Genomic DNA, 21,111 nt, shown 5'->3' on the forward strand with positions numbered 1-21,111 from the left:
TTTGTGCCAAGTGCCACACCCATATCTCATAGCTATATCCATCTGCTTATGGTATGATGGATTCAAAATGTGGTAGTCAGATAAGAGGAGGAGGAAGAGATTGGATTTATACCCTGCCCTTCACTACCCAAAGGTGTCTCAGAGCGGCTCACAAGCTCCTTTCCCTTCCCTTCCCCACAACAGACACCCTGTGAGGTAGGTGGGGCTGAGAGAGCTCTTGACAGAAACTGCCGTTTTCCAAGAACAGCTCTTATCAGAGCTACGGCTTGCCCAAGGCCATCCAGCCAGGTGCAAGTGGAGGAGTGGGGAATCAAAGCCAGTTCTCCCAGATTAGAGTCTGCGCTGGTCTGGGTCCAGCCTACCTGAAGGACCGCCTTATCCCATATGTTCCCCCAAGAGCACTACGGTCTGAGGCCCAAAACTTACTAACTATACCGGGTCCCAGAGATGTAAAGCTGGTCGCCACAAGGACCAGGGCTTTCTCGGTGGCGGCCCCTGCCTGGTGGAATGAGCTCCCAGAGGAGATCCAGGCCCTGCGGGACCTGATGCAGTTCCGCAGGGCCTGTAAGACGGAGCTCTTCCACCAGGCTTTCAAGTAGGGGCCGCCGCCTCCCGCCCCCCTTCATATATTCCATCATGGGGGTGGAAGAGGCCCTGGGAATGGAATGAAACATCAGAAGCACTGGATCCCTGATCACCTTAAACATCTTAACCATCTTGACCGTCTGAAAAAAAGGGTGAAAATATCAAATGACCATGGGGAACTTTTTGGATAGGACCGTCACCATCTGTGTTTGGAGTTTTTTAGATGTAAAGTGTTATGAGTTTTTTAAAATTTAAATTTAAATTTAATTCTATAGTTGGAATGGTTTTAATTGTATATTTATTTCTAATTGTGAGAACCGTGTTTTATTGTTGCAATATTTATTGCCTGTTAGCCGCCCTGAGCCCCACGGGGGAGGGCGGGATATAAGTCTAATAAATAAATAAATAAACTTAACCACTTCACCAAACTGGCTCTCGGATCAGGAAAAAAAAACCTCACACTCTTCAGTTCTTTTCCTTCTCCACTATAGTTAGAATAACAGTGTGACAGAAAACAACTGAGCGAATGTTCAGCTGTGGAAGTTGGATTTCACAGTATTATTGCTTCATGCTCCTTTATAAGGCCTTTTCATTAATTAAGTAACAGGAAATCCAGGGTTGCCAGTAAGTACGCCAGACAGTGAACTGCAGCCAATTGTTTGACAGTGTACTTGTATGATACAGGTGTATTTTTTTTAAAATGTAGTATCCGTTTTTAAAGTGTCGACGTAAAGTGTACCTACAGCTGTCCATAGTTACGATGCTACAACTCTGAAACGAGACACTGAATTATATGCTCTTGAGAAGGGAAGCTCTTGAGAAATTGGTGGCTGCTCTGATGTGCAGAAACACAGACAAACAGGAGGACTCAACTGACACAGAAGATATTTTAAAATGAAACTGAACTTGGCAGTGATCTATTAAGTAGCTCGGTGCATTCTGTCCCTTGACTGTACTGACTCTGCTTGAACAGGAGGTGCATTAATTAACACAATAAACTTAGACAAAGCAGGGTACCATAAATATTTTTGACACTTCAGCTTGCCACCTTTACAAAGATAACTGTGCATATACTTTTGAACCAGCAGGTGTGCAAAGCTGCTAGGACTTTAATATCAATTCCTTAGACTGTTTTAAAAATATAGGAGCAGAAACCATTTGAACACCTTCCAGTTCTTGTATTTGAACACCTTCCAGTTCTTTTGCATTTTGAAAATTTGACAGTCATGGAAATCATCCCTTTTTCCCAGTCAAAATCGCATAGTAAAAATACTATGCAGAGTTACTCCAGTCTAAGCCCACCAAATTCAGTGAGCTTAGACTGGAAGAACTCTAAATAGGATTGCACTGATAGTTTCCTACAGCAAAGACTTAGGACGGAAGCATTCTTGAATCCACAAAGAGCTGAGGCAGCTGTAATGTTCTAACCAGTTTAAGATCTAATGATGTCACAATGTCATTTCTGCTGACAAGATTTTTGCTAGCCACAGCTAGCTCAAACCACAGCTTGCGAACTGAACAATTCCTAGGAAACGGATGGCCTTACTGTGGCTGTCCATGCTTTGATCCCCTCTAGGCTAGATTACTGTAGTTCCCCACAGTGTTGGTCTGCTTTTGAAGACTTTTGAGAGATGTCAATGGGTCCAAAATGCTGCAGAAAGAACATTGAACAGGGACACATGAAAGTGAGCATATGATCCCTGAATGACAACAGCTTAGAGTCTATTTCCAGGTAGAATTCCAAGTACAAGTTTGGACCTATTGACTTGCACAGCCTGATCTAGGGTGTTCCAAGGACCACTCACGTCTTCCCCTTCTTTTGCACCACCACACCATCGGAAACAATGCATGGGTGGTGGCAGGGATAGTCCCTTCTCAGTCATAACACTTTGCCTTTGGAACATCCTCCTCCATACCTCTGGAAGGGTCTGTTGCCCATGACCAGCCAAAGGCTGTCCAATGTCAATGTCTCTTGCCTGATCATGTACAAATGTACTGAGCAAATGTATCTGGAAAAGTGGGATACAGATTTTAATGCATACTTGAAAACTGAATCAGCCAAAGTTAGCAAAGGTAACGCTGCACTGTGCTTAGTTCTGAAAGTTAATAATAATAATAATAATAATAATAATAATAATAATAAATATTTAATGAAAGTTCAAGGGTGTGTGGGGGTCGATATGCAAGGAGACAGGGGAAACAGGAGCATTACATCTGTATTGGGCCTGAATATTGGCAGGCCCCATATAGTATAGACTGAGAACTGTACAAAATAGTCCTGAAATTTAGTAAATATTTGAGAAGTAACTTAATACATATTAAGGAAGACATAATAATAATGATGATAATAATAATGATGATGATAATAATAATGATGATGATAATAATAATAATAATAATGATAATAATAATAATAATAGATTGGATTTATATCCTGCCCTTCACTACCCAAAGGAGTCTCAGAGCAGTTTACAATCTCCTTTCCCTCCCCTTCCCCTCAACAGATACCTTGTGAGGTAGGTGGGGCTGAGAGAGCTCTTTTGAGGACGCTCTTGAGAAAACAGCTCTGAGAGAACTTGTGACTGACCCAAGGCCACACCAGCAGCTGCAATGTGAAGGGATGGGGAATCAAACCTGGTTCTCTCAGATTAGAGTCTACCACTCTTAATCACCACACCAAGCTGGCTCTGAATGGGAGCTGACTGGGAAATAGGTTAATGGATTGGGGGATACAACTACAGTGGCCCAGCTCTATGTGGGACCTGGTTGTTGTTGTTCAGTCGCACAGTCGAGTCCGACTCTTCGCGACCTCATGGACCAGATCACGCCAGGCCTTCCGGTCTTCCGCCATCCTCTGAAGTTTGCTGAACTTCATGTTCGTTGCATCTATGACACTGTCTAACCTGGAGATCTCCTGGAATTACAACTGACTTCCAGACTACAGAAGTCAGTTCCCCTGGAGGAAAAGACAGCTTTGGAGGGTGGACTCCATGGCATCACTACCCTGGTGAGCTCCCCCCCCCCCCCAAGGAACTGCTCCCAGGAATTCCTCAAACCAGAGCTAGAACCCTATGGGGAGAAGATTATAAAGTTCTCACCCACGAGTTCCATTGCCAAACTAGTTCACATGTCAGACCACAGACTCTTGAATCAAGCATATATACTGGGTTGCATGCACACAAAAATTATTATTTATAAATCAGTATTCTCCCCTCCAAACGGTGTCATACTTTCCCCACTGCCACACTCCACTCCAACAGAATATTTTACTGTCCAAATCCTTTCGTTCTAACATGTGTGCTACCTCAGTACCTCTAGTGTATTTGTACAGGTGTAACCGATTGGAACTTGGTAAACAAGGATACAGATGACGACTGACAGGGCACAAAATCCACCTCACTCATATCCCTTAACTGTTTTGGCTGCTGAAGGCTAGCAGAAGCATGTAGGCACATATTTCCCAAACAAAGTGCAAGACAGAGTACAGGCCATTTCTCCCAATTCAATCGCATTCCCAAAACAGTGTTCTTCTAATCCTGTAGAGCTCTGCTTTAGATGGAAAGATCGATCCAAAGCCCCTTTTAATGTTATTACATTAAAATGTAGCAAGCATTTAGATGTTTTGCAAATCAGCAATAGTGTGCTGTTATTCTAAGCTTAAACAGCAATTCTGTCAATGCAAGTGCTTTTTTTAAAGAGACATCCAGTTAATTTAAAAGTTCTTTATTACAACTTTTCAAAAATATTTTAAGATTACAATAATATTTTACATGTACTTGAGAACAAGTGGTATTGAAATCCATGATAATGTCTTCCAAGTTGAACACACTCAAGATTAAGGAAGTATCAAAATGCTGTACTAACTATATTCCAACAAAACTCTTAACATAAAATCAGGAAGTTCTACCAAGTAACTCAAAGCACAATTATGGATTTTCATTGTGCAATTATTATGAAGGTTCTATGCATTTAATTGTACCAAAGCAGACTGTCATGGTACAAACAAGGGTGAAAGATACATAAATGTGATCCTATGTTTAATTGGAAGCAAAGCCCAATTATTTCGATGGTACTTCCTTCCAATGAGTGTGAAACAGACTGCGGCCTCAGTTTTCATTCCGAATCCTCTAATTTTCTGTTATGGTGACCAGCTTTGGAACAATGGCATCACATGTTCAGAGACCGTATTGTTACCACTCTTGCGGCTTTAAACCAAGGCCCTTGTGAGCCAAGAGATAAGATCTATAAACTTTAAAGACCATGAGAACTGGCTGTTTAGGTGAGCCAGCCCCAAGATCGATGTAGCCAGTGTGGTACAGTGGATAGAGTGCTTCATTTGGAACATGGAGATCCAGATTCGAATCTCAGGTCAGCCATAATGCTTTCTAGTTACTTTACACTATCCATAATCTTTCAGCCTAACTCATTTCACAGAATTGTAAGAAGGGGTGGGGGTGTCCAGTTGTTGAGCTCTTATGGAGAGGGACAGAATTAAAAAGCAATAAAAAAACTAGCATATTGTGAAACTTATATACAGCCATAAATTAAGGGAGATATAAAAATAAGCATGAAATTGTTTGGTGTATAAAATGGCAAAACTCACAGTACTAAGGACAAACATTTTCCATTTTTTAATCGCTGCAGTTTGGGAGCCTGTGCTTTTCAATAAAACTTTGCCCTAGAAGACTTTCAGTAGCATAGTTATCAGATGGCAGTTGTATTGATCTTCAATCCTCAGGTTCCTGGGATTGGGAAGACATACCCTACTTCTCAAACAAGATTCTTAAAAAGAAACCCATACTATATTTCTGTGGTTTATGTTTAAAATACATCACTGTAAAGACAGTTACGTTTGGATATTGTCTATCAGATTTATATAAAGGGGTCGCCAAATTAATCTGCTCTGCTCTTCAAAGCTGCTCGTCAAAGGATTACTGCTTTCACGAAACTGTCAGCCAGTTCTTTCCAGGCATCACAAACTCTGAATCTGACATTACAATACCAAATACACAAAAACAAGTCTCGTTTGTACTGCTAAACTTTGCATGGTCTGCATATTCTGCCGGACAGGGTAATAGTACAGCTGCCAACAGTACAACCATGAGAGATTGTTACGAGCTGCTTTCTTTGCATCCACTACAGGTAAAAAGTTGTTCTATTACATTCATATGTTGTATATGGGGGAGATTACTGATCCCTATGTAAAACCCCATAAACCCATAACTCAGATTGTCCACAGCGCGATTCTTCCTTAGACTACTCTTAAAATGGTGAATGTCTCCATTTTTTAACCTACCCTCGAAATCAGGGGGAAATCCCATAGGTGTGTTTATGCTTAATATGGTAACATAAAATACATAAATTAAGGCACACAGGAAGCATACAGAAAGCTGTGTTTGTTTCTAATACTTGGTCTCAAGCAGAATGAACATTTCTGCAAACTTTTGTACAGGAGATTGATTATTAACCATGCCCCCGTTCAACAGACTCACCTATTTCTATACTGCAAGCTCAAGGGCTTTTTGATGCTTTAATTAAAAAAAAAAAATCAGCGGTCCATTGGGAATGTTTTTACAGTGTAAAGACCCCCAAATCCAACTATGAATGGTAGAATGGATCGGTGCCTAAAGTCATGTTTTACAAATGGTTTGTAAGGGTTCCCCCCCCCCCCCACGAAGAGAAACATTCGCAACTGTTTTCGTTCTCTGGTCTAGCTGCACCGACTGAACTCCTTTCTCAACCCTCTTGATAAACATGAAAATCGAAATATTAAGACGGTACCTGGCGTTCACTCTCTTTCCGTGCACCTTCCTTCTTCTCCCTCTCTTTTCCCTCCCACGGGCAGCTTGGCAATGGAATGCCCTTCAAATCTATGGCTGACTGCTTTTGGTAAATGTTTTACAAGACACTAAACAACCTTTCGTCCCACCCTCCATACAAACACTGTGGAGAGCAGAGCAGACTGGTAACAAAGAGCCCATGTACAGCATACGGTGAACACAACTGCTGCAATGGTACCGGATTCCGAATTTCTTCCCAGTACCCCTCGTGCTTCCTTAATAAGCCTTAGTATGGGCGGGGGGGGGGGGAAGGAACCCTTGCAATATCACAGATTATCATAACGCATATATCATGATAACGTTCTCCCTTCATTGTTAAATTTGTCAACTGTCTACAAGCCAAGGCATGTTGAGTTGGGGAAAAACCGACAAGGAGCGGCTAGTAAAGAACAGTATTTGATTTCTAAATAAATGTTTAATACAGAGACGGAGACGTTTCATTGACAGTTGTGTCTTGAAAAGCGGGCAAAACACAGCAAATTGAATTGGATGATGGGGAACAAACTCAGATGTATGCGGGGGGGGGGATTACAAAACGTTCAACGACAAGATGAACAACACAAACACACACAAAAGTCACAGTACAAAAAATAACAACAAACCATATCAACCACTTTCCGGTAAGGAAGTGCACCTCCTCCTATCCCTGCTTTTAACCATCTACCGAAAGTTAAAGTTCTACTAGTGTCAAACCGGAGTTTTTGCATTCCATTCAAGTTAACAATTACAGAAGGATGAGAGCAGAAACCGGAGAAACATCTGTGTGGACATGGCACTTCCAACACCACTAAAATGTAGTGACCTGAGAGCAGATAATTTGACCCACGCAAGTGTACAGGACATCTTTATAAGGACTGATTGATTGATTTCATGTCTACCCCAACTTTCTCCTCAATGGAGACCCAAAACAACTTGTATCATTCTCCTTGCTACCAGAGGTCATTTCGGGGGGGATCGCGGGGGATCGCAGTTCCCCCGGGTGAGGTAGGGGGCGGGGCACATGATGAAGCCCCGCCCCCTGCCCCAGCCCTCATTCAGCCAGGAGGAGGCAGGAGAAGAGGGAGGGTAAGTTGCTTCCTCCCTGCCTCTCCCCACCCCTGCCTGCCTGAAGCCAGGGAGGGCCTTTGCGGGGCTTCCTTGCACTCCCGCCGGCCTTGCAGGTCCACCGCCGGGCCCCTAATGGGGCTCGGCAGTGGAGCTGCAAGGCTGGCAGCGGCGGGCAGGACCGTTGGGGGCGGGGTGTGTGGCCTTATGACACCCTTCCGGTGATGTCAGGGGGTGTGGCCTTATGACACACATCCAGTGATGTCAGGGGGTGTGGCATATGGTAATGAGTTATGCTAATGAGTTCCCCTAGCTCTTTTTCTACGAAACGACCCCTGCTTGCTACCATTTTATCTTCACAACAACCTGAAACGTAGGTTAGGCTGAGAGCGTGGGGGTTGGACTAGATTACCCTGGAGATGCCTTCCATGATTCTATGACTGGCCCAAGGTCACCCAGCAAGCTTCCGTGGCATGAGTGGGGATTCAAACTTGGGTCTCCCACAGGGTTACCAGCTCCGGGTTGGAAAATACCTGGAGATTTTGGGGGTGGAGCCTGAGGAAGGTGGGGTTTGATGAGGGGAGGGACCTCAGTGGGGTATAATGCCACAGAGGCCATCTTCCAAAGCTACCATTTTCTCCAGGTGAACTGCTCTGTTGGCTGGAGGTCAGTTGTAATCTCCAGCCATCACCTGGATGTTGGCAACCCTAGTCTCCCAGAACCTAGTGTGACACTCTAACCACGACACCACTACACTGGATGATGGGGAGGGGGCAAGATGGACTGAATTTTCTCATACATTAATAGTAACTGTGGGAATGTACAAAAATGAGTACTAGTAAGGAAGAGGGGGAAATTAAATTCAACAAGAAGATCTGAGTAGACCAATGATGGTGCACATGGGTTTCCCCATTGCATTCATGCACTCTGGGAAGCAACATTAGCTGCAGCTTTCCAGAACAGTGCCAGAGCCTGGTTGGAAGCAACTGGGTCCAAATCTAGAACTAGAGCAGGTTCTCCAATCTAGGGTGCCCAAAGTCACACGCTGAAGTAGAGATACAACTTGAAGCAGATAGAACTTAAGCAAGGGGAAAAGGCCAGTTTCACAGGATTCATGCCACACCTGTTGAGTCCCAAGCTTCATACAGTCTGCCAATTACAGGACACACAGGGCTCCAAGATCTGAGCACACAGTTGAAGAGAGAAGAGAAGAGATTGGATTTATACCCCGCCCTTCACTACCCAAAGGTGTCTCAGAGCGGCTTGCAAACTCCTTTCCCTTCCCCTCCCCACAACAGACACCCTGTGAGGTAGGTGGGGCTGAGAGAACTCTGACAGAAACTGCTCTTTTTCAAGGACAGTTCTTATCAGAACTACGGCTTGCCCAAGGTCATCCAGCCAGGTGCAAGTGGAGGAGTGGGGAATCAAACCCGGTTCTCCCAGATTAGAGTCCGCGCACTTAACCACTACACCAAACTGGCTCTCTCAGTTCCAGGTTCTAGGTGTTCCAGCTTCAGGCAATGTAATTCTGGGTTCAAGACCTGGAGATTTCGATATACTTGCAGATTAGATATATACAAGGACTTGCTGGGGGCATCTCATTTCCCCTCCCCCACTATTTCCTCTTTCCTTTCCCTGTCGGCCCCCCCTCGCATCTCCCCCTTTCCTGCTTTCTTCTCTTCTTCCCAACCCCCTGTCAAACTAAGCTTATCCAATTCCCTATCTTCAGCTTCCCCGCTTCCTCTCCCCCTGGTTTCATTTGCCCAGGAAAACCATGGCCCAGTTGTGTGGTGCCAGCCACTGGGCCAGGCCCAGTTGCATGGTGGGGAACTCACAAGGATTTGCAGGGGGTACCTCACTTTCCCCTTTATCTACCTCCCCATACTATTTCCTCTTTTCCTCTTCCTGGCAATCCTCATATCCTCACTTTCCCCTGCTTCCTTCTCTCCTTCCCACCCAGCAACCTTTTATATGCCCTCATCTTCAGCTATATTATTTATTTACTTCATTTCACACTGCCTTTCTCCACGGCGGGGACCCAAACAACTTAACATCATTCCCCTCACCTCCATTTTACCCTCACAACAACACTGTGAGGTAGGTTAGGCTGAGATTGTGCAGGGCTATTTTTGGGCAGGAACGCACAGGAACGGAGTTCCGGCTGGCTCCTGAGTTGGCCACGCCCAGCAGGAACTCATTAGCATAATAGGCCACACCCAACAGCAGAAGCTCATTAGGATTGGCTACATTAGGGGTGTGTGGCCTAACATGCAAATGAGTTCCTGCTACAAAAAAAGCCCTGGGTTTTGACAACGAACAAGGTAAACAGAATAAGAAGCGAAAGGTGGGTGTGGCTGGATGACCACACTTCTGGTAACATGGGGGTGTGGCCTGATATGCAAATGAGCTGTGCTGTCAGGGTGTGGCCTAATATGCTAATGAGTTTTGCAGTTGGGTGTGGCCTATTATGCTAATGAGTTTCTGCTGGGCTTTTTAAATGTGCAACTGGCCCAGTGAGTTACCCAGTGAGCTTCCAAAGCAGAATGGTGATTCAAACCCAGGTCTCCCAGATCATAGCCTGAAACTGTAACCATACTGGCTTTTGTGGGGTGACTGTGGCTGAACACTAGCAAGCAGCCAGGCCTGGCCTCAATGAGTCCTCCCTCAAAGGCCAAAACAGTCCTGGAAAGCGCCCTGCCTTATCCCACTTCTTTCTACTGACAGAAATGAAGGCCTGAAGGTTTGACAATACTGTTGTGGTTGCCCAGCAACCCCCACAATGGACACTGTGGAGGACATCTGTTTCTTAAAGCTACAGGTGCTGCTCTCATTATTTTGGGGTGTTTTTTTTAACACACTCCTATTTTAAACGATCTTTTAAAAAAGATTTCAGGTTTATCTGCAAACCCAAGGTTTTTGAGGATTGTAGAAAGAAATGTCTTGTCTGTTCAAGGCTCCAGTCTTTACATTTAAGTATCCACAGATCTGGCCAGGTTCAGAATGAGATTTTATGAAATAACAGTCCTGCATGTAGCATTAGCACACTTTACAAAATATAAGCACATATATCATGGTTCAATCCACAGCCTGTGTAGAAAGAGAGCCAGCATTCCACAACTCCTCCTTTGAAGGGAAGGGCCTCGCCACTGTGTCAATGAGCTTTGAGAACGCATTGAAGAGCATTTTTCGGTAACAAATTTAGAGTAACATATTGGGACGCCATAGAAGGAGACCTCCTGGGCATCACCTCCATTGCCCACCAGCATCTCGAAGGCCATCAGGAGAAAACTAAGAGGGCACAAACACTGAGTTGGTGCTTGACGTCACTTCTAATGAAAACCGGGAGTGAGGTCATGAGATCAGGGGCCAACGCACTTGGATTTGCCAAAAGCTACATGGTTTAACTAATATCCATAGCATTTTGGTGAATCCTAAAGCATCCCAGCATTATGATGTCACTTCTGGGTTTTCACTGGAAATGATGTGGCAAGCTGGCATAAAACTGGCACATCTGTCTTCACCCCCAAGTCCTCCTGGGTGTGCCAGACAGCAGCCTGGCATCCCTAGAAACATGCCTAAGGGGATTGTGCTGAATGCAGAGATTAGCTGCACTATCCTATAAAGGTAAAGGTTCCCTTGCTCGAAAGCCAGTCGAGTCCGACTCTAGGGTTGCGGTGCTCATCTCCGTTTCCAAGCCGAAGAGCCAACGCTGTCCGAAGACGTTTCCGTGGTCGTGTGGCTGGCATGACTAAACACCAAGGCGCACAGAACGCTGTTGCCTTCCCACTGAAGTGGTACTTATTTATCTACTTGCAATTTCTTGCTTTCAAACTGCTAGGTTTGCAGGAGCTGGAACCAGACACGGGAGCTCACTCCGTCATACGGCACACTCAGGTCTCAAACTGCTGAACTACCGACCTTCCACAGCCCGCAGTTCAGCGTCTTAACCACTTGAGCCACCGCAGCTCCTCACTATCCTATACAGGGGCATAAATACATTTCGAATCCCATTGACTGAAAATATCAGACTGATTTCCATCCATGCACAGAGCATTATTGGTCACTGAGTCACAAACTCATAAAGACTGGAAAGGGCCTTTCCAATCTATTTTTATTTTTGTTTTGTTGTACTAAACCATGTTGAATCTCCTGGGTTGGATCCAGCCAGCTTTTTCATCCAATCAAATCTCTTTACTACAACTTCTCCCATTCCATGGGGATTTTGTCCACGCAGTTCCCATAATCCTCACCATTGCCTTTGGCTCCCTTCCCAGGGTTGCCAGCTCCAGGTTGGAAACTATCTGGAGATTATGGGGGTGGAGCCTGAGGAGGGCGGGGTTTGGGCAGGGGAGGGACTTCAATGGGGTACACTGCTATTGAGTCCACCTTCCAGCCCTCCCCGGTGGCCGGAAGTGACGTGTGAACGAGCGTGCCGGAAGCAGCCCGACAAAAAGTGAGACAGTACGGTAGAGGCTCGTGCAAGAGCTGAAGGGTCTACAAGATGGGGAAACAGAAGAAAGCAAGAAAATATGCTACAATGAAACGCATGATCAGCCTCCATGACCAGCGCCTCAAGGAGCGAGACCGAGCAAAAGCCAAGAAGAAAAAGAAGGATGATCCAAGTGCTATCAAAGAGAGAGAGGTCCCTCAATATCCCTCCTGTTTGTTCTTCCAATACGACATACAACTAGGGCCTCCCTGCTACATCCTGATGGGCTGCGGTGGCTCAAGTGGCTAAGACGCTGAACTGCAGGCTGTGGAAGGTCAGTAGTTCAGCAGTTCGAGACCCGGGTGTCGCATGACGGAGTGAGCTCCCATCTCTAGTTCCAGCTCCTGCCAACCTAGCAGTTCGAAAGCAAGAAATTGCAAGTAGATAAATAGGTACCACTTCAGTGGGAATGTAACAGCATTCTGTGCGCCTTGGTGTTTAGTCATGCCGGCCACATGACCACGGAAGCGTCTTCGGACAGCGCTGGCTCTTCGGCTTTGAAACGGAGATGAGCACCGCAACCCTAGAGTCGGATTTGACTGGCTTTCAAGCAAGGGAACCTTTACCTTTACTACATCCTGGTTGATACCAACTTTATCAATTTCTCCATTAAAGCCAAACTAGACCTGGTGCAGTCAATGATGGATTGCCTCTATGCCAAATGTATTCCCTCTATCACAGATTGTGTCATGGCTGAAATTGAGAAGCTGGGACAGAAATATCGTGTGGCCTTCAGGATAGCCAGAGACCCACGATTTGAACGCCTGCCACGCACTCACAAAGGAACTTATGCGGATGTACAAAGGGTGACTCAGCGCAAATGTTACATAGTGGCTACTGCAGACAGAGACCTCAAGTGGAGTCCACCTTCCAAAGCCACCATTTCCTCCAGGTGAACCTATCTCCGTCGCTGAGAGATCAGTTGTTATAGTGGGAGATCTCCAGCCACCACCTGGAGGTTGGCAACCCTATCCCTTCCTCCCCTTTTCACCAGTGGAAAAGCTAGCTGTATAACATCCCCGTATTTTTTTTGGGGGGGGGGGATTGCCTAGAAAATTCTTAAAACTAATAATGGTTAGGTGCAAATATCTGTGAAAATTAGAACTTGCAAGAGATGCCAATGTGGGAAAGGAAAAAAAAATGAGGAAAATATTTATTTGTTTATAAAATTTGTATGCTGCCTCTCCGAACTGTCAATCCAGTATATTTGCGGCCGTGGATTGGCAGAGTTACAGCCTTCATCTTTGAACAAAATGGATTTCAGAGCCCCGTGCGGTTTACCATGAGAAATTGTGACCTGAGACAGATCACAGTTAAAACAGTAAAGCAAAACAAAACAAAAACCCAGAAGCAGTAAAATCAATGATCAGTAAAACATTACTAATAAAAACAGCCAATAAAAGCAAGCCAGAATATATAAGTGCTTTAAAACAAAATAGTATAGCATGATGTTAGTAAAAAAGTACATAGACTAGGAACAGACCGTACATCAGCTGAAAAAGACAGAACCTCCTAGTTAAAATCCTGGTTAAAGAGAAATGTTTTGGCATGGTACCTAAAAGAGAGTAAAGTAGTTTCCAGGTGACCCTCAAGGGGGAGGGCATTCCAAAGGCAAGACATCACCACCAAAAAGACCATCTACCATATGATGTAAGTTAGCTTTGTTCAAGACTTTCACTAGTATAGCTTCAGAGTCTGACTGTGAACATAATTTACAATGCAATCCTAAACACAGTTACACCCTTCTAAACCCACTGAACTTAGATGAGTGTGACTATGTTTAGGATTGCACGGTTAAAGCCTGACATTTTGCCACATATACACATTTAATGATCAATTTCCAATGGTCACCTTGAACTTTACACTGGAAAACTCTAGGTGATATATTTCAAAATCTTGATCAGCTTCTCTTTCGAGCTATTGCAAAAGCTCTCTTTCCACCCCTCACCAGAGATTGTTAGCCCATTTAAGACCAGGCAAAAGAACGCTTCTTGTACGTTCCAAACGTCCCCTTTGTCACACTTGGGCCCCTGCCACACGGCAGGGAAAAGACGGGGCGAAGCGCGGCTTTTAAAAGCCGCGCCAAAAAAGAAACACCCCTGTGGGATCCCACGGATCCCGGTTGCCGCGCTCCGTTGCTCCCCGGCACGATCAGATGCCGGGGAGGAAGATACCAGTCGGAGGGGGAGGCTGCCGTACTACGCATGCTCGAGCATGCGCAGTACGGCAGGGGGCCGGGGATGCAACGGCGTGAACACGCGCCGCCGATCCCACGGCCGGGATGAAGCGGACCATCCGGATGAACCACCGAAGGTCGGGGGTTCATCTTTGCCGCGCTTCATCGGGGGAAGGGCCAGATTGGAGGCGGGAGCGCGACGCCAGCCAGATGTTGGCGTGGGATCGCGCCCGTTTGCTGCGCTTCCAATCTGGCCCGCTTCCGGCCCAAACTGCCTCGCATGAACGGGGCCTTACACAAGTAACCAAAAAAGTAATTTTGTTATTAACGTGCCAATGACAGAGAGAAGTCTGACTCACTGTACCCCTCGACACTCTCAGAATCAACCTCTGTCGCAGAGCAAAGATTTTTTCCAAGGTCAGTTTAGCACATGAATCACACAGGGAGGAAGGCCTTACTCTGGAGTGATTAAAATACCCCATCCCCGCAGAATTTACCATTAAAAACAGTAGTCCCAGACAATGTTCCCTCTAAGCTATGGAGTCTTGTGAGCAAAAATTCTACTTGGTGAGCTACTGGCATGAAAGTTGTGAGCAGGTAATTTGGCTACTGCGTAAATTAGTTTGCTCTGGAGCGCTCCTTTCTGAGCTAAGACAAAAATGTGTGAGCCAGAGGCTAAAAAACTGTGAGCTAGCTCACACTCACTCAGCTGAGAGGGAACGCTGGTCCCAGAATACTTTCGCAAGAGGCAAAATTAATTGGGGGGGTTCAAGCTCTATAGCAGTGGCCTTTTAAAACAGATAACAGGTATGCGACAAATATTTATTTATGTATTTATTTATTTATTTATGCTTTCAATTTCTATACCGCTCAATCCCGGAGGCTCTGAGCGGTTTACAAGCATTTTACATTCCTAACTAGGGCCACATACAATGTATATATAGGGAGGTGAGTGCCTACCAGGCACCCTGCCGGCGTGTTTTTGTTCTTTTTCCTTCTGCCGCTTCCTTACGGTGGAATCTTGTCTTGGCGGGCTCCACAGCGGCTCCTTCTAGGGAGGCTCCCATGGGCTGCGACTGTGCGACGACTTTTCCTGTGCTGGCCTCTGTCCAATTGGCTCCGGCCATGCAGCGTCACTGCGTTGTCGCGTCTCAGGGCCAATCCCCGTCTGGAACAATTGCTGCTTGGTGTTAAATCGCTGCCATGTTCTTTCAACAGATCGCTCCGCTGCCGTCGCCGCCACTGCCGGTACCACTGCTCCACTCCTCCACGCCGCTACAACGCCAGAAGGCAGGTGCCCCGCTGCACCTAAGGCAGGTACCCATTTATCTACTTGTTAGGCTTTCGAACCGCTGGGTAGGCGGGAGCTAGGACAGGGGCCAGGAGCTCACCCCGGCTGCGGTGGGACTCGAACAGCCTTAAGGCTGTTCATAGATGGATTACCTGCAGGCTCCTTTACTGCCTGCGCCACCGCTCCCTACTTAACCATTTCAGGGACGAAATCATATAGCAGGACGCACCTCAATCAGAGCAGTGAATCTGATTAGCTTTCATTAATGACCACCTTCTGTAAACCAAGATGATGGCTAACTGGAGTCATCTGGAGCAGTAGAAATCCAGAAAAGATGCAGATAATTGTTCCACAACTCTACGGGGTGTGGAAGCTTTTGGCAGAGAATCCTTTACTCTACCCGTTCCAAATGTGGTTTAAAATATCACCACCATTTCTTCATATCTTGTGTGGCTCAATCCACCCCACCAAAGGTAGGTCCGTCCGTCCTTCCTAACTGCCTACCTACCATCATCGACCAGCATAACACAAAACAAAATACTACGTGTCCATGACTTTCACTTTAAAATGTGATACCAATATACATTAAACATTAAAAGAAATCATATACTAATGTGATAATTTTGAGTGAGTAAATACAATCATTGTAACAATGTTATCTTATAAAATTAATATACTATTTATGTCAAACCAGTTTGTGTATCAAGTTAAAGTCACTACTGTACATTACTGCTATTCATTATTATCTAAAATATTCTGTCAGGCTTTGCAGACTGCTGAGCAAAATTTCATGGTACTTGCTGTGGCCTGTGCGCTTCCTCCCGTGAGTCGCATTCTAACAAAGGTTAGAAATATCTAGGATAAAGTGTAAAAATGACCTTTTCTGTTATTCTTGGATTTTAAGCAGGATAATGCTCAAACTCCCATCACAGCAGAAGACCTGAAGCATCTAGCAGTTGCCGTTCATTAGGTCACTTCTTATTTTACTGTTCTTTTGACTCAGAAGTCTTGAACAGATCAAGATCCCGTCCCTCTTACCGGCAATCGCTGCGGCTACATATTTAGAGACTGCTTCTTCCTGAACAATGTTCATTAACAGCAAGTGCTGAACTTTAATTCAGAACTATAATGCAGAACCACAAGCCCTCTCTTGAAAGCCACTCAAACTCTCTTGATTCCATCTTCAAGAACCAGCAGAAAATGCGCCTTTGACTTGCCTGCAATTTTGACAATCGCACAGTCTCGCCTTCCTTGCAGCAGTGCCCAGCCTGCTCTCACATGTGCTGTGGTATTACCCCATCATGCCACACGGGGTCACATTGAGAGCGGTACCTCCGCGACTCACTCTGGAGAAGCCCGACTTGCAGAAGGGCTTGGGTGGCAAGGCTGAGGAGGAGGCTTTTGGTTTCCTGGAGGGACAGGGAGCTTTGCCAAGCACAGCTACAGCTGGAAAGTACAGTAGCTGTGCAGAGTCTTGCTCCGACATGATAACAGCAACAAATTCAAAAACATTTCCCAGGAAAAACATCTGATGACAACGGATGTCCTAAGAATTTTCTAATCAATAAACCATCGGGGGAGAGGTGGCTTATTTAGATCAGCACTGTGATATAGGGTAGGATTAAGTTCTCCCCTGCGCTGTTTCCCCCAACTTCAGACAGACTCCCAGAACACATGACGCTGCTTTATACTGAGTAACAGAGGCTGCGGTCACACACAAACTAAATAATCCACTTTCAATCCACTTCCAATGCACTTTCCAACTGGATGTTGCCAGTTCACACAGTAAAGGTCCAGTTGGAAAGTGCACTGAAAGTGGATTGAAAGTGGATTATTTAGTGTGTGTGACCACAGCCAGATACTTGTAGGGTTGCCATTCCCCAGGTTCGGGTGGGGAATCCCCCAGTTTTCGGGGCTTCTGCTTGCTGCCAGCAGCCGGCCAGCGGGGGAAGTCCCACCCACAAACAGCAACCTCCCCCACATGCTGACATCACATGGAAGTGACGTCATCACACTGGGAACATTGCACGTCATCGCACCGGGGACACTCTGGTTTTGGGGGCAAAACTCTATGGTTTGTCCCCGATTTTACCATAACGTTTTGCCCCCAAACCAGAGAATCGCCCCCGACACGATGGCGTCACCTCCACATGACACCAGCGCATCAGGGACATCCTCATCCACTCCCGGAACACCTCCCAGGTCTCCTCACCGGCAAGACAAGGGGACCTGGCAACCAGTGTTCCCTCTAAGCCGAGTTAGTGTGAGCTAGCTCACAGTTTTTTTAGCCTCCGGCTGATACATTTTTTCTTCGCTCAGGAAGGATGGCTCCAGAGCAAACTAATTTATGCAGTAGCCAAATGGCTCGCTCACAGCTTTAATGACAGTAGCTCACAAAGTAGAATTTTCACTCACAAGACTCCACAGCTTAGAGGGAGCATTGCTGGCAACCCTAGTTAATTGATCGGTCAAGATCAGTGTTGTCTACTCAGACTGGCAGAGGCTGATTTCGCACTAGAGCTGCCTCGATGTTGCGCCACCATTTGCCCCGATACTATCGGTCAGTTTCACACCCGAATCCGCGGGGCTGCATTTGACCCGCGGCTTCGCCCGATTTCCTCTGCAGTTTCGTGATCCTCAAAAAACAGGATCACGAAACTGGAAGCTGCGGGGGAAATCGGGAGAAGCCGCGTGTCAAAATGCAGCCCCGTAGCTTTGGGTGTGAAATTGACCGATAGTATCAGGGCAAACGGCGGCGCAACATCGAGGCAGCTGTAGTGCGAAATCAGCCAGAGACTCTCCAGGGTCTCAAGTCAAGATCTTTCACATCACCTACTGCCTGATACTTTTAATTGGTGATGCCAGGGATTAAGCCTGGAGCCTTCGGTGCTGCAAGCAGATGCTCTTCCGCCGAGCCACAGCCCCTCCCCAGAACTGTAATCAAGTCTCTCCAGCAGTTCACAGATCTTCCCCAGTCATGTCTGTTCAGCCGTGTAACAAACTGACTTTTAAGAATTAGTGAAGGCACATCCACACTTGCGTGGAAGAAAGAGCATGTACACTTTAAAAACAAAACTAGGGACCCGTGTCCAGATAAATCTAGGGTTTAAATCACTTGTGAGGCTGCACATATGTTGAATGCAGCACAAGTAGCACACAATGCATATACAAAGGAAAATCAAGGGTACGCTCTACACAGACTGTACATAACACTCTATGCATGATCCACTTGCACATTCAATCAACACCTGAACACACACAGGACACCCAGAAAGCTGTCTTACACTGAATTCAACCACTGGTCCACCAAGGTCAGTATTGTCTACTCAGACTGGCAGCAGCTCTCCAGGTTTCCAGGCAAAGGACTTCCACATCACCTACCACCTGAGCTTTTAACTGAAGATGCTGGGGATTGAACCTGAGACCTTCTGCATGCCAAGCAGAGGCTCTTCCGCTGAACCACAGCCCCACTCCACATGTAGAGGGGGAGTGGGTGTAAGCACACTGCCCCCACTTCCATGGGATTGCCAGTGCGCAAGAACTGAGAGAGTGCTGAGAGAAGTGCAACTGGCCCAAGGTCACCCAGCAGGCTTCATGGGGAGTAGGAGTGGGGAATCAAACCCGGTTCTTCCGATTAGAGTCCACCGCTCTTACCACTATACCACGGTGGCCCTGCAGCATCTTTTATGCTTCTAGAGTTTTAAAACTTGCTTTGTTTTTTAACCTTGTTTTATTTTGCGAGTCGCCTTGAGCAGAAGACTGGAGAGGCGGCATATAAATGTTTTAAATCAAATAAATAAAATAAACATCTGAGCAAATGCCACAAACCGGGAAGTCTGAACTTGCTGCATGGCCACAGCCGAAGCAATCTGTCTACTCTCACTTCCCGTCGACGATGAAGGGCCAGTCCTGCCTTCTGAGCACTTGGGAAAAGCACAATTAGCACGGAGCATCACTAGCAAGTGTCTAATAGGCAGTGGGCACTGGAGGCCCATGTATTTCTAGAGGGATCCTATACTACAAATCTGCAGAAAGAACAACCCACATATGGTCTCATATTGCTCTTTTACATGCCAGGTGCATACTCTGCAAATACGACTGATCTAATTTCAGCAAGCCAAAGCAGTACTGAACAGCTATGCAGGCTGCCAGAACAGAACATCACCTATAGCCCAGAAAGGCACTCATCCCCATGGAACAACAAAGCAAAGTCCCCCTGGATTATTAATTATGCTAGCCTAGCTTGCTGCAAAACACTGAAAAAAGAGCTAGAGCTTCAGGCTGCCAGACAATCCTAGGATCTTCTGGCTACACCACCCACAATGCCATACGATAATTTATTTATTTACTGCATCAATATGTATGCACATTTGCTACAGGTTTTAAAGAAAGAATCAGTTTTATACAGAGATTTTTTGGCTGTATACTGTGAGCATTTAATTTTACTGTCCAAGGCTACAGAGACAGATTAAACTGTTATAAATTTTAGAAGTGAAAAGTAGATTAGAATGAGTACAAGGCTAGTTATGTGCAATATACAGATACTGAGTTGAAATTGATTGAAAACACAATGTAAGATATCTTTCAGTATGCGTGTTTGTATTGTTTTAATTGAATAAAATTTTGAAAAACAAAAAACCCCAACAACAACAGTTTAGCTACTTCTAGCCAGGGTCCGCAAATTCTTTAGATCTCCAAGAGTTAAATGTGGAAAGATATTAATTGTAAATTTTAAAAAATTATTTTACACTCTATTCCCCTCCCCCCCAGTTCAGCAAATTGCAGCTAGTTGTTAGAAGTTAACCACAGGAGAGGGGGTTTAAAGATTAACACTTTAGGGGGTAGTCTATCTGTGTCTGGATATTTTTGCAAGCATACAGGAACATTTCATGCACGACTCATGCCAGCAGTACAAACCTTTAAAGAATTTTGGGTCAACTGGGAAGCAGCGAAACTGAGAGCTGTGTATATGAAAAGAGGAGCAGCTATGGATCACCAGAGCATCAAGAGGGGAGAGTCGGGGGGGTAGAGCGTTTAGGGAGCAGTCATGTAGCAAGAAAGACAGAGATGGGTGACATCCAGTGCGGTGTAATGAGTGGTACACTGAACCAGAACTAGGCTTGGTAAAAGAGCCATGACCGAGGAGATCCAAGCTCAAATATTCACTTAGGGTAACGTATCACTGATCCTTTGGCCCAGACGCCGAGCTGCAGACCTGGAGGTTGGCAACCCTATCTCACTCAAATGTACACATTTAACTTAGACAGAACCACTTTAACTTCACAAGCATTTTGGGGCAGAATGCTCTTCAGAATTCATTTACCGCTCAGGTACGTGTGAAGTGACCACTATATTTTTCAGGGAACATGTTCTGATATACCAACACTGTACAGGTATGGTAAATATGTGCGTTTCCTCTATTCTCCCAACATGAGGACCATTTGTATTAGAATGATCCCCAAAAGCACCCACTCCTGATATGTGTGGTAGACAGGCTGCTGGCTAGGTACATTTGCAACATCGGAAAAGGGTTTAATTCCACTCTGCTTTTTCCCAGCATTTGGCATAAGGATCTAAACGTTTTCGTATGTCGTGTTAATCTCGCTCACCTTCCATCTGAAATTCAGTATCTAGATTTAAAATGTGCCTCCTCAAACCAGAAGCTAACTAGCTCCGGTACAACCAG

The 21,111-nt window shown here is 45.6% G+C and overlaps 1 protein-coding gene and 1 pseudogene across 1 annotated transcript in view; one reads left to right on the forward strand and one right to left on the reverse strand.

Annotated features, from left to right (window-relative positions):
- The window catches only part of RBM47 (RNA binding motif protein 47), a 121,581-nt gene that overhangs the window by 61,266 nt on the left and 39,204 nt on the right, over positions 1-21,111 (reverse strand). The window lies entirely within an intron of this gene.
- Positions 11,963-12,854, forward strand: LOC107111012 (annotated as a pseudogene).

The sequence above is a fragment of the Gekko japonicus genome, unplaced genomic scaffold (assembly GCF_001447785.1).
Source record: "Gekko japonicus isolate JY-2015 unplaced genomic scaffold, Gekko_japonicus_V1.1 scaffold455, whole genome shotgun sequence".
NCBI lineage: Eukaryota > Metazoa > Chordata > Lepidosauria > Squamata > Gekkonidae > Gekko > Gekko japonicus.